Raw genomic sequence first — 13239 nt, forward strand, 5'->3', positions numbered from 1 at the left:
TGCAAGGCTGTGCTCTCAGGCTCCCGGCTCTTCCCCCTCTCCCCGCCTAACTCCTCCCCAGATACGCGCGCCTTTTGCATCCTACCCCCTCGCGAGAAGTTCATGGGTCCCTTTGCGGATTCTAATTCGGTTTGGTGGTTCGGCTGCCCGCGGTGCTTTCAAAGACGTTTTCTGCAGTCAGAAGACAACAGTGGTCATATCGAATCATAACTGTCTTTTAGGCCTTTTCAACTCTACGATTTAATGACATGGCTCTTTTAAGAATTCTGGTCTTCTTTTGCACATAAATTGTGCTCTTGATCATTAGTGGTCACACGTAGATTATTGTTACTGAGGAAATTTGCATAGTCTCTCCGCTAGTCGTTTTATTTTTTGGTGAGAAAATTGAGGTCTATAGAGGTCAAATTTATCTGGTTAAATTACTCTTCCCCCTGCCCGCATTATACCTATTAGCAAGGCGTAGATTCAGAGAACTAAAATAAAAATATCTGCTTTAGAGAAATTGGTAAGCGTTTAGGAATGCAAATATTCAGTGGGGGTGTATGTCTTTTTCAGTAACACCTATTATTGCTGGTGCATTCTTGAGGGATGGAGGAGGTGGAAGAAATAATTAGCTGCACATTTTCTATAAATTAGTTCATATATGTCAGTTAAATAGAAACAGTATGTGGATTTAAGGTTTAGTTGTGTGGCCATAATCATATCCAACACCAAGTCGGCCAACCATATGTGAGCCTAATCCCACAGAATTCTTATGTTACACCTCCCTCTTCAGATAATAGAGGAGATTTTTTAAAGTATATGTGCACAGAGGAAGTGACTTCTTTCTGCGCACTCCCTGTTGTCACTGGAATTAAATTATAACCTAAAGATAGAAGACTTTTCTTTTGGAAACCTAACGTATGGGTGATTAGGAATTGATTATAAAGTTAGAAAGTCTACAGAAAATGTATGATCACATTTCACAGAGAATTGTTGAAGCCTTTCACTTTGTTCGTTGGGTTACTGTCTTAAGTGTGGTCTCTGCAGTTATGGCTTTAAAACAAAGTCAGTGAGTGGGGAAGATTCTTCAGACACAGCTCCATGGAATCTACACTGCATCTTTAAAGTTAAGAGTTCTCTGGCCCTCGCATTTCCTTATCTAGTCTGTGATTTCACCAAAAGAAAAGAAGGCTGCGCTGAGGGAAAAGAACCACTCCAAAGTTGATTTATGTGTGAATGGAGTTTCCCTAGTTATTTCTTCAATTAGATTTTTTAAAAAGTTATTTAGGACAACAGGAGCATATCTCCTTTCCTGATAACTACCTCTCCCCGCCAGACTGAAGCAAAATGTAATCTGAATAACTTACCCTGAATTTTCAATATTCTTGAATGGGAACATCTGAGAGTGATATCCCAGGTAAATATGACATTTTAGTGGACAAAAATGCTTACATGTCAAATGCACTATTTTCTATCATATGAAATGGTTATATTCTGTTACAAACCATTCAAACCTCAAGTCTAAATTCAGTTACGTTTAGGTGGATTTGTTATTGACTGCAAAACAAAAGCTTCAATTTAGTGTGATACTGTTTATTTCAGTTTTAATTTTGATCCCTAGCTTCTCCATTTCCCCACTGATGGGTTTTGGGCTTAGCCCTAAGAAGACCCTGAAGCACATCTGCTGTTTGCCTGGTATAACTGATGATTAGCAAGAACATTTTACCCCCAAGGGATGTGTCTGCATTTTGGATGAATTAGCATTTTTGCGTCCAAGTCCTGGGGCAGCTATTATCTTTATTTTAAACAGACATGGCAATTCACTCTACTTGAGAATCAGGCTTTATGTAGCTGATCGACTCTCTTAAGCTGTGGTGTTCATCAGTTTATAGATTCTAGGAGTTGAAAGGAACTTTAGAGGTCACTTGGGTTAGCCTGCTCCCCAGTGCAGAAATATTTCTTTATCCCTAACAAAAAGTATGTTTAAACTTTGCTGGTGGTGGAGATTTCCCTATGATATCCTTCAAGAAATGCACTTAACTGCTCTTTTATCTGTTGAGCATATAAGGAAATGGAAAACCAAGTTTCTATTTGCTCATTTAACACCATTTATTAAGCACCTGCTATGTGTCTGGTACTATTCTAGGTGTTGGGCATATAGCAGTGAACAAGAAATTTTCTTCTTACCAGGAACTTTATTGTTTGAGAGAGTTGGTGTATTCAAGTGACAGACTTCAGTGTAAATGTGTAAAATCATTTAGGGAGAAAAGGAATTATATGCCTATTGCTGACTCAGCAAATATGATTCAGGTGAAGGTTCATATCTGTCTGAGGATAATTATAGGCGATTCTTAAAGACGAGGTCCCTCTTCAAGGGCAGGGAGTGTGGGAAGGGGAGGAGTACTGCCAATAAAATGTTATTTTCCCTTGTTATAAAACTGCCATTTTTGTGACTTGAAAATGTGGCCCCAGATGGATGGCTGTGGTCAGTGTGCCTGGAGAAACATGAATGGAGCCAAGAAGGGTCCAGGGGAGGGCCACCTAAATAGTAAAAGGGCTGTCATCTCAAGTTGGTTTTCAAAAATTAGAACTTTTTAGTCAGTGATATAAATTATACACACTGAGGCTCTACAAGCAGTTATTAAGGAATGCAAGAAGTTTCTGAGGTACAATAATCTCTCCTTTTAAAATCTTTTGAAAGCTATAGATTAATTTTATCTTTTAAATTATATTCTTTAAAAATGATGTGTCTACATTACAGTGAAAAGGAAACCCAAGGAATTGATTAAAAGAACAAAACTGCCCATATCCCACTATCCTGATATAGTAGCTCTTAGGTGGTTAGTCTATTTCATCACTTTTTTGAGCAAATATAACCCATCTTGTATAAACTGCTACCTAGAAACCAAACTGTGTGCCTGAATGAGTCCTGTGTGACCATTTGAATAATCTTAGAATAAAGGAAGTGGATGCTTAGTGTTTGGGCATGGGCCATCCTATGTCTGTGAAAGGAACAAATGATTGTGGGACTCTGCTCTTTCCTTGATTTGGATGGCCTACTTGATTGATTGCCAAAAGACCAAGTGTTTATACTCTACCCAATGATGATGTCACACTGATCATGATCATCGGATTTAGACTGTGGCACAGGCCACAGAGTTTTCTGTGCCTGTGTTTCTCTTTATAGGACTCTAAACTTGGTTGGGGATAGATGCCGCTCTTGGATTTTATCATTTTATTGGGATCCATCTTTCATAGTCTTAGCTAGACTTGTCTCAAATGGGGTCAGCAAAGCTGAACCATTATTTAAATGAACTAAAGCTTCTATCCTTTTTTCCCAAGGAGATCTACTTTACAAAATAATTGATACCCTCCCCCACCCCCTTTTAAAAAGTCTGGATTGACAGAAAACTCCCAACTAAACAATACTTCCCCTGACCCACTCATGCCTGCTGGCAGCCCATCAATGCAGCTGCTGTTGAACATAAAAACAATACTTGGGCTAAGGTGATAGAGACAGACTTCTAAAAGGAATTTGCTGGGCGATCTAAAATAAAATTCACATTGTTCCAGGCTTGGCCTGAGATAGAAATCAGAAGTCTGTTCCCTGATGTGACAAAGCCAAGGCACTAGAGCCACCTCTTTTTGGGATTGACGCCAGTGCGTGTGAGCACATCGCTCAAGCCAAATGGCACAGGAAGTCCAGTTGTGTGGACACATTCTGCCCACCTGCTGAACTGTGACTGGGTGGGATGGAGTGTGAAACATTGAGAGAGGGGCAGGCTGAGGTGGAGAGGTAGAAAAGAGACCATATTCCAAAAGGACCATTTTTGGTATCTGACAAATAGGAGCTTGCTTTGTTCTTGTCTGTGTGTGATTTCTTTTTTCTTTTCTTTGTTTTCTTTTCTTTTTTTTTTTTTTTGCATTTTTACTGTACAAAAAGGAAATGAAAAAATATATAGCACAACATTAAAATTTACCTACTTGTTTTTGATAAGTAACGTTCCTTTGGGAAGAATTGGGCTTTTTTTTCTCTCATAGAAGTTGAGGCACAATAATATAGATAGGTTAGAAATTGAAAAACAAAATAATCCCCAACACCCTAACACATCAGTACTCATTCTTGGCTTTCCAACCCACCTATTTTATCAGACGTTTCTTGTGTACCTTCTATTATGCAGGTGCTGAAATTATGTTGGTGAGTACTTGAGTGCAGTCTTTGCTGCTCTCATGAAATCTCTCTATAGGCTGAGTAAGCAATAGGATTTAGCAAGGAAAGGGAGATGGGGAGGTGGTTGTGGAAGTGTTCCAAGCCCAGGAAACAGCATCTGCCAAACTCTGGAAGTGAGGGAGAGACTCTTAAAGAAATCCAATGTAGCCGGAATGTCAGCATTAGGGTTGGGTAGGGAGAGTGGACAGACAAGAGGCTGAGTAGGTGGGAAGAGACTCAATTATGCGGTGCAATCTTTATAGGCATGTATTTACTGTGTAACTCTTTAAATGCTTCGTATTCCATCCACCCTTTGCCCACAACTTAAGATATCTCAGATCCTTGAAATTGGTTGAAGGAAGACAAAGAAAATCTGCAAACTACTAATTCTTCAGGATTCAGTAGGAGAGATGAGAAAAGATCAGGGGAGTTGATTCCTTTCATGCCCAAACTGAACCTTTAAAGAATAGAGGAAACGAAGACTGACGGAGGACACAGAGAAGGAGTGACAACATATGACAACGACAATACTAGATCTTCCTCTGCCCAGTTTTGTGCACTGAGCCTTTCCTCAGGATTCAGAAGTAGAAGTTATTATTTTCTTAGACGTAAGCAACTGAGTCCTGAAGAGTGTGGTGGGGTTGGGGGGAAGATGGTAGGACTCCTTCCACCTTGGACTTCAAGTGGTAATCAGTGTTCTCCAAAAAGGAAATTAAAAACTCATTGGACTTTATGAAAACAGGAGAAAAGTCTGTTAAAAGCCAGGGTTTCCTTAAGACTTCATGCTGTTTTCATTTATCTCATCTCTTTAAGTACTGTCTTCATACCAGTATAAAATTTTGTGAATCTCATTAAGGTACTCATTAAATTTACTCTTACATGCTGTTGGGGGGCAAAAGGCTTGACCAAAAACAACTGTGCACAGGAAGCTTGTTCAGCATCTTTATTTTAAAATTTATTCAATTCAAATTACTGTCAACACAATTATCTCACTTTATACTCACAAAATACCTGAGAAGTAATAGAGAAGGAAAATGAGGCAGGAAGAAGTTGTCAGCTAATCTGCTACAGCGAATTTGTGGGAGAGCTAGGCTTTGGAACCAAAGGCTCTTAGACCAATGTGTATACACACCTCCCATCTGATTCAGTCAGTTAAGCTAAACTACCTTGCCGTGACGAATTGGCCCCATGTTTTGGTGGCTTACATGGCAAGCATTTATTTCTCATGCAGCTTTCTTGTCTGTTCCACCCTCGGAGGTCTGCTGCATGCTGCATTGCCTCCAGGACCCAGGCTGAGGGAGTATCCTCTATCTAGGTATTGCCAGCCTGGTGGCAGAGGACAAAGACACATGCTGAACCCTGGCTTCTCAGGAGCTGGCTTCTCAAGCTCTTAGATGGGTCACTTACATGCAGATTGTATCGGCCAAAGTAAATGGTTATTCCTAAATTCAAAAGGATGAGGATAGAGAATCCTCCTGTAAAGAGTGGCTCTGAAAGACACTTGGCCAGGCTTGAGGGCCATCAGCTGGGGAAGTAAATCCCCCTCTAGGGAGGGCAGTGAATATTTTGAGTAATAACAGTTGGCTAGATTCCTAGTCAAGGAATCTACTGTGAAGCCGAGTATTTATTTTTAAAATTGTATCCCGTCTGTAAGGATTTCTCTCCCTCTCTTTGGCCTGCTCTGATTCTAGCTGGGCATAGTAGAATGGTGTGTGTGTGTGTGTGTGTGTGTGTGTGTGAGAGAGAGAGAGAGAGAGACAGAGAGAGAGAGAGAGAGAGACAGAAACAGAGAGACAGAGAGAGATAAGAGTTAGGCAGCCACAGTGAATTGAAGGCAGAGTGTGAATTCTCATAGTCACTGGTGGTGAGCTTCCAGGGACGTCACCATCAAGTAAGTGATAGGTGGTAACCTTCTGAAAGGCCTTCTGTGCTGCTCTCTGGTGGCCTCAGCCGTGGAACTGTACTCTCTGGGAAATGGTTGTGAGGCCATTAGGACTTCCAGCTGCTTGACAGAATGATTTCTCTTGGGACCTCGGCCCTTTGGACCTTTCCCAGCCATCTGTCCCTAAATGCAGATGAATCAGATGGCACCCTTCTTTCCCTTGCTCTGTTTTTCTCTCTACTGATAGGCCATAGTGTATAGCATTTGGGTGAAGAATGTGGGCTCTGGAGCCAGGTTGCTCCGGTTCTAGAGTGTCAGTTTTACCATTTAACAAGCTTTGTGTCCTTAGGCAGGTTACTTCCCTCATCTGTAAAACAGTAACAGTACTTCCCTCAAAGAGTTACAAATTAAACCAGTTAGTACACACAGTGCTTACACTGCTGCCTCAACATTCATCCTTAATAAAAGTTATCTCAGGAAAATGGTGCTGAAATAATGGCTTTATACTGAAGACTGGGCTCAAACCAGAACTGCCACCCCGCCCCACCCCAGTGGGAACTGAGCAGTTGCCCCTTCTCGTGCACACCTGAACCACGCAGGCTTCCCATTTTCTAATCAGAGCGCACCTTAGAGGCACAGATCAAACATACCCTCCATGAAGCCTCCACCCACGAATCACCAACATTTTGACGATTTTTATTTATTTGAATTGCTGACAACACTTACGTGTCATCCACATAGTGATCAGGAGTCCCCACCCCACCTTTCCTTAAGTTACCTTTTAAGAGAAAGTAACTATCAAATATAATTGTGAACATAAAAAACAAAACAAAAAAACCTTATTGCCTACCATAAACAATATGTTCCGCTAGCCCTTGGCCACAGTCTTGTATTCTTAATCTATATAGCCAGACTTAAGGGAAAGGACTATATGTCCTGTACCTCCAGCCAATAAACATTTGACTCAGTAAGTGAAAATTCACCCTTCAGATAAATTGGATAAGACATACTGGCTAAGACGTGTGCCTGCCTGGCTGTTGCTGTGTCAACCCCCGGTAGGTGTAGACCTCACAACTCCACTTTCTACCCCAGGCTTCTCTGCCATTGCCACTGGGGTTCTGCTTAGCTATTCTGACCTATGTGCACATCTGGACATCCAAAGGAGCTGCCTTCCCAGGGGGCAACCCCCTTGAGATGGTGGATCTACATGGCTCCTCAATTGACCTGGCTCCTTAGAAGTTCCCCTCTGGGCCCCAGCCTCAGCCCTCAGGGGTGATTAGCTCTACAGTCCCCTTAGGGTGGCCTTCCCTCTTTCCCTGTTTCACTTTTCCCTGTCCCCCATTCTGTTCCCCTGGGTCACTTCCCAGGACTCACATGCATGCAAGTCCCTGCAAGTCCTTGCATTTTGGGGAAACCTAGATGAAAACACCTTGTTTACTAGTGTGGGGCTTTTCATTTCCTCATACAAATAAGGGAATATGAATGTTAATTTTGTAATATACTAAGCTACTTTGGATGTTTAAAAAATGCCAGAACAAACTGACTTTACCAGGTTTTCACTACTATTTGTAAGATGAGGTTTTGTTGTTGTTGTTGTTGTTATAATTAATGTTTTATTGTCACCCAGATGGCAATTAGGTTTATAATCTTCATACTTTATATTTTTTATAAATTTAAAAAAAATACAAGTTTTAAGTAGTCAATGTATGGTTATATTTTCAGAAAACATGATTAGACTAATTCATTAATGGTGGCTCCAAGCTTTTCCTTATTGGCCCCAGAAAATTCACCAACCTTTTATCCCTTCTTAAAAAACTGGAATGTTGGCATGCATTTGACTTCACACTCTGAAGCAACATCCTGACAGTCACCCACATCTACTTCAAGGAATACCACGTTGGAATACTTTTCAGAGAGGGAATGAAAGAAAGACTTGATCATTTTGCAAGGCCCACACCATGTGGCTGAGAAATCAACTACAAGTTTATTGCCTGTGGTGTCCAAGGCTTCCTGAAAAGCAGCCTTGCTCTTGATCTGTTTCACCATTCTTGGCTGCTGGGGTCTGACAAGCAGCTGTAAGGACTGATGAAAACGGATCCAAAGCACTGGACCGAGCTTGGACAAGACAAGTTTAAAAAAAATTATTATTATTTTTAATGGATACAGGGTCTTGCTATATTGCCCAGGTTTGTCTCAAACCCCTGGCCTCAAGTGATCCTCCCATCTAGGCCTCCCAAAATGCTGAGGTTACAGTTGTGAGCCACTGGCACCTGACCAGATTAAAAAACTAGACTCAAAAAAAAAATAAAATAAAATAAATGTTGTATCGCATCCCCTAGACTTTTCTATAATTTTCATTTCTGATTCTTTGGTATGGAACTCATAATCTCTCAGGGTGGCACTGCTTGCTTTTGAATCTGTAGTTCTTTGTTCTTTGTTCTTGTATCCTACTTTGTTCTGTAATGGGTTTAATTTACCCATTTCAAGTCAATTGTACTTTTAGATTCTAGGACCTGGATACATAGTGAATGGGGGAAATTACGGTTTTGATACATGAACTATGAACTTAGGACAAAGCTTAAAACTGTTTTAAAAAAAAATCAGAAAGTTTTGGGCCTATACTGTCTGCATAGATTGGAAAAATGGGGTAATAAGAAACAACTTTAATTAGCTAATATTGAACAGTTTTAAGGATGGGGATTAATGCAGTATTTCCCTAAGAGTGTTTATTTTACTTTATTTTAAATTTTTTATTTTTGTGGGTACGTAGTAGGTGTATGTTTTTATGGGTTACATTCGGTATTTTGATGCAGGCATGCAATGTGTAATAATCACATTAGGGTAAGTGGGCTGTCCATCACCTCAAGCATTTATTCTTTGTGTTTCCAACAATCTAATTGTACTCTTTTACTTGTTTTTAAATGTGCCCCAAGAGTTTTTAAGAGAATTGTTCAAATGATCACTGCACTTTGTGCAAGCCATTCTCAGAGGCGGTTTCTGAGAATGTCATGGAAACTACGTAAACCAAGCTGATTGATTTTTAGATTCTCCTCATGTTTGTCACCTTTGCTCTCATTCTTTGAGGTGTTTGGTTTGACTTACCCGGTGGTTAGGTAGTCTAAGACTAGTACTTTGGTGTGGTAGAATAATTTGATTGTTTGTTACATGCCTCTTTGTTTTCAAAGCCTTTTCTAATCCTTAGTCAACCTCTTAACCACTAGGGAATGTTGGATTGTCTGAAGTTGAAGCACAGTTTTCTCTCTGAGCCCTCTAAAGAAGTCTTTTAGTTGTTGATAATCAAGTTTGCTCCTTCGAAACTAAAATTCCAAGGTATTTTATGAACTTAAGGCAGATAAGATGAGGTCTCAGGTATCAAAGTCGCTAATTAATTTGCTGCCACTAGCTGCTGCTCCAAAGCTGACATTTAAGCTATGTGAAGAGGACCAACTCTAAATTGGATTTTATAACCCAGTCAAAGCTGGGGGCAATGAAGACTCTCATTGACTTTATGTAATGGAGATTTATATAGGGATATTGGAGAGTTGGGGATACTGCTGAATATTTCTAAATCTCCTCTTTCTTGAAGAACTTATGCTTTTATTCCTCAGGGGCTTTTCCTAGTTCCTATTCATTAAGTGAACAAATATTGAGCCCAGCCAACACCATGCATGAGTGATGATGTCAAAACCATATCCTTCTACTCTCCCACCAAACCAAATCAGAACCAAAATTTGTCTTTGGAAAATGGATCTCTTTGTCACTGAGGTTCAAAATTTTGGAATAAGATTTGAATTCAGGGGGGAATTACCAGGATGTGTTTTGTCATTCCCACCTCCTGTCTTAAGTCATTCATGATTGTGCAGCATCAACCAGTCAGATATTTGAGGACCTTTGGTGTTTCTTGTCCTGTGCTCCATGTTGTTGGAAAGTCTACAATGTAGCTGGGGAGAAAAGGCTGAGACTCAGATAATGCTCAACCTCCATGACTGGGAGGATCTTGTCAGGCTCTTTTAACTAGTATTCAGCCCAACACTTTTTTTTAGTAAACATGAGGAACTTGACTTAGCACTCGGAAATAATAAGGCCTATTTTCTTTCCCTTCTCTTTCCCTTTTATAATGTAATTCGAGGACCCTTGAAAGGTAACCTCCAGCTTTTTTTCTTCCCAGGCTATCTTTCGAAGTTTATTGTTTTAGTTTAAGGCAAGGATAAAAAGGGCACAACAAAGGGAATTGGGAAGTTTTATTAGAATCTGGATGGAATGTCTTCAGGCTCACTGACAGATTAATTTGTGCCCTGTATTTCCGCTACAAAACATTCTGACTGCCCACAGCATTCCACATGCTTTTGGCTTGTAGACTAGTACAGATGCTCCTTAGCTTACAGTGGGGTTATGTCCTGATAACCACATTATATTGAAAATACCTAAGTTTAAAACGCATTTAATACACCTCGCCTACTGAACATCAGAGCTTTGCCTAGCCTACCTTAAATGTGCTTAGAACACTTACATTAGCCTATGGTTGTGCAAAATCATCTAACACAAGCCTGTTTTATAACAAAGTGTTGACTATCTCAGGTAATTTACCAAATACTGTATGGAAAGTGAAAAATAGAATGGTTGTATAGGCATTTGAAGTATGGTTTTTACTGAATGCGTATCACTTTTGTACCATTGGAAAGTCAAAATCATAAGTTGAACCATTGTAAGTGGGGACTGTTTGTGTTCTATTTTAGAGCTGCACGTGCATTTCTGCACCTGCCAACAGAGTTGTATGCTTACTGGATCAGTTGTTTTCAAGCCTAGTTATAATCATCATCTAGGTTATAATCATCATCATCGCCTAATTTAATTTAATGTTTTGTGAATCTATGAACTATAAGTGCAAAAATTGAATTGCTTCTAAATGAGATGCTTTGGAAAGTTTTAGTAAAGGTAAAAATTTTGCTGAAATAAAACTGCTGTGAATTAAATATACATAAGATAATTACAAAAAGTTGGAGATGAAAATTGTACGAATCTAAAAAGAGCCTGCATTTGGATTGCATTGAGAACACTTTTAAATTCTGTCTCCACATTAAATAAACAAACTGGAAATTACAGATGATGCCTGTGGGTTGGTGCTGGAAAGACATCCTTATTGAAATTCCTCTGACCTATTATGATGAAAAAGCCTTGGCCTTTTGTCAAAAAATTGTGAATGAATGTATGTTTAGATGTTTTAAGGTGAATTTAAATGTTTTGACTATAACTAGCGTTTTAAAAATCTCAATCAAGATAAAATGTCCAACACCTGCTTCTAATAGTCTTAGCTTAAGGGACTTGTACTTAACAAAACATTTCCATATTCTAACACATGTAACCCCTGGCTGAGGATCATTGTGTGTATGGAATTATCCCACATGGGGAAATGGGAAAAAAGGCTGAGAATTACTGGTTTGTTCTGGGTTGAGGTACATATGTCTCACTTGGCATTACCTATATTTAATTCCTTTTACACCCTGACGTAACTGGTTATCAGTTTTTTTGTGTTTGTTTTTTTTTCTGATACCAGCTTTAGAGATAAAAGGACATTGGAAATACTGCCTGTTCAATCAGTTTCTCTTATGTTAGTCCAGAATAAGGGGAAATATGATTTTGAAAGCAAAATAATCTCGTTTTGGAAAGGCAAAGTTATTTTAGTGATCTTTTAATGCATTTCTTTAAGGTACACACACAGTCACACACACACACAAACACATACTCACACACCCCACATGAGATAATGGATAACTCAAAGATGTACTCAATCTGTCTGGGAAGGATAAATTCTCTCATTATATGTAGATAAAAGCTGGGACCACTTAGTTCCTGGGTTTTTGCATTCATTCAAGTGACTTGGCTTTTTGACCCAAGTGGTGCATTCCAGCTATCCTTTGCTAATCTTACATTAGCAATTAGATTTAATTTTTAATTCCAACCATGAAAAAATTTTGTTAAAAAAGCAAGTAGAAAGTTGTTTTTCTATTCCAATAAAGGGAGTGGGAGGAGAACACTTAACAAATTTGAAGCTGAAATGTGTGATTTCTTAAACTGGAGTCATTTCAGGGTTTTTTTGGTCCTTAAATATACTTTTAGAATGTTTTCACTTGCATATTGGCTTTGCCACTAAACCCATTGCACACACTGCAGTGGTTTCCTAATTGAAATTGTGCAATTTCACATATTTTTCCTGTGATTACATTTCAGTGGGTAAAAGTTGATCTTCACAACAACTTTGTGAGGTGGGTTGGTTGGATATTATTCTTGACCCAACACCTTCACCTCCTTTTTGATGGATCAGGACTCAGACTTGCCCAGGGTAAACAGTGATGATCTTAAGGCCAAGTCTTCTGACTGTTGTTTGCACCTTCTTCTACCACATGGAGATACCACCCTAGGCTGCAGAACACTGCTGTCAGTTGAAACTTTCATGATGATGGAAAATGTTCCACTGTTGCATAGTTGCCACCACACTAGTCATTTATGGCTTCTAAACACTCGAAATGTGACTGGAATAGCTGTACAACTAAAATTTTATTTTGTGTAATTTTAATTAATTTACACTTTTTTTTTTTTTTTTTGCTGTGATGGGGTCTCACTCTCTTGCCCAGGCTGGAGTGCAGTGGCACTATCTCCGCTCACTGCAAGCTCCGCCTCCCAGGTTCTTGCCATTCTCCTGCCTCAGCCTCTGGAGTAGCTGGGACTACAGGCATCCGCCACCACGACCAGCTAATTTTTTTGTATTTTTAGTAGAGACAGGGTTTCACCGTGTTAGCCAGGATGGTCTCGATCTCCTGATCTCATGATCCGCCTGCCCCAGCCTCCCAAAGTGCTGGGATTACAGGCGTGAGCCACCGTGGCCGGCCAATTAATTTACACTGAAACAGCCACATGTGGCAAGTGGCTACCATACTGTATAGTGCAGCTTAGGAATGTAGTCTAGAAGTATTTATAGTCTGATCTTTCTGTTTTTTCTGAGAAAAACTTTTTTTAATTAATAAAATTCCAAACATATACAAGAGTAGAGAGAATGGTATAATGAACCCTTCTGTCCCATCACCTAGCCCAGTCATCAATTCTTGGCCAGTCTTTTTTTTTTTTTTTTTTGCATCTCCCCCTCCCATTTAAATTCATGGCCAATCTT

General features: G+C 39.7%; 1 protein-coding gene and 1 pseudogene across 4 annotated transcripts in view; one reads left to right on the forward strand and one right to left on the reverse strand.

The window, feature by feature from the left end:
- SEPTIN11 (septin 11) overlaps positions 1-13239 on the forward strand; it is a 118215-nt gene that overhangs the window by 23420 nt on the left and 81556 nt on the right. The gene's annotated exons all lie outside the window — the stretch shown is intronic.
- Positions 7502-8203, reverse strand: LOC119620931 (thioredoxin pseudogene; annotated as a pseudogene).

Source organism: Chlorocebus sabaeus, chromosome 7 (genome assembly GCF_047675955.1).
Source record: "Chlorocebus sabaeus isolate Y175 chromosome 7, mChlSab1.0.hap1, whole genome shotgun sequence".
Taxonomy (NCBI): Eukaryota; Metazoa; Chordata; class Mammalia; order Primates; family Cercopithecidae; genus Chlorocebus; species Chlorocebus sabaeus.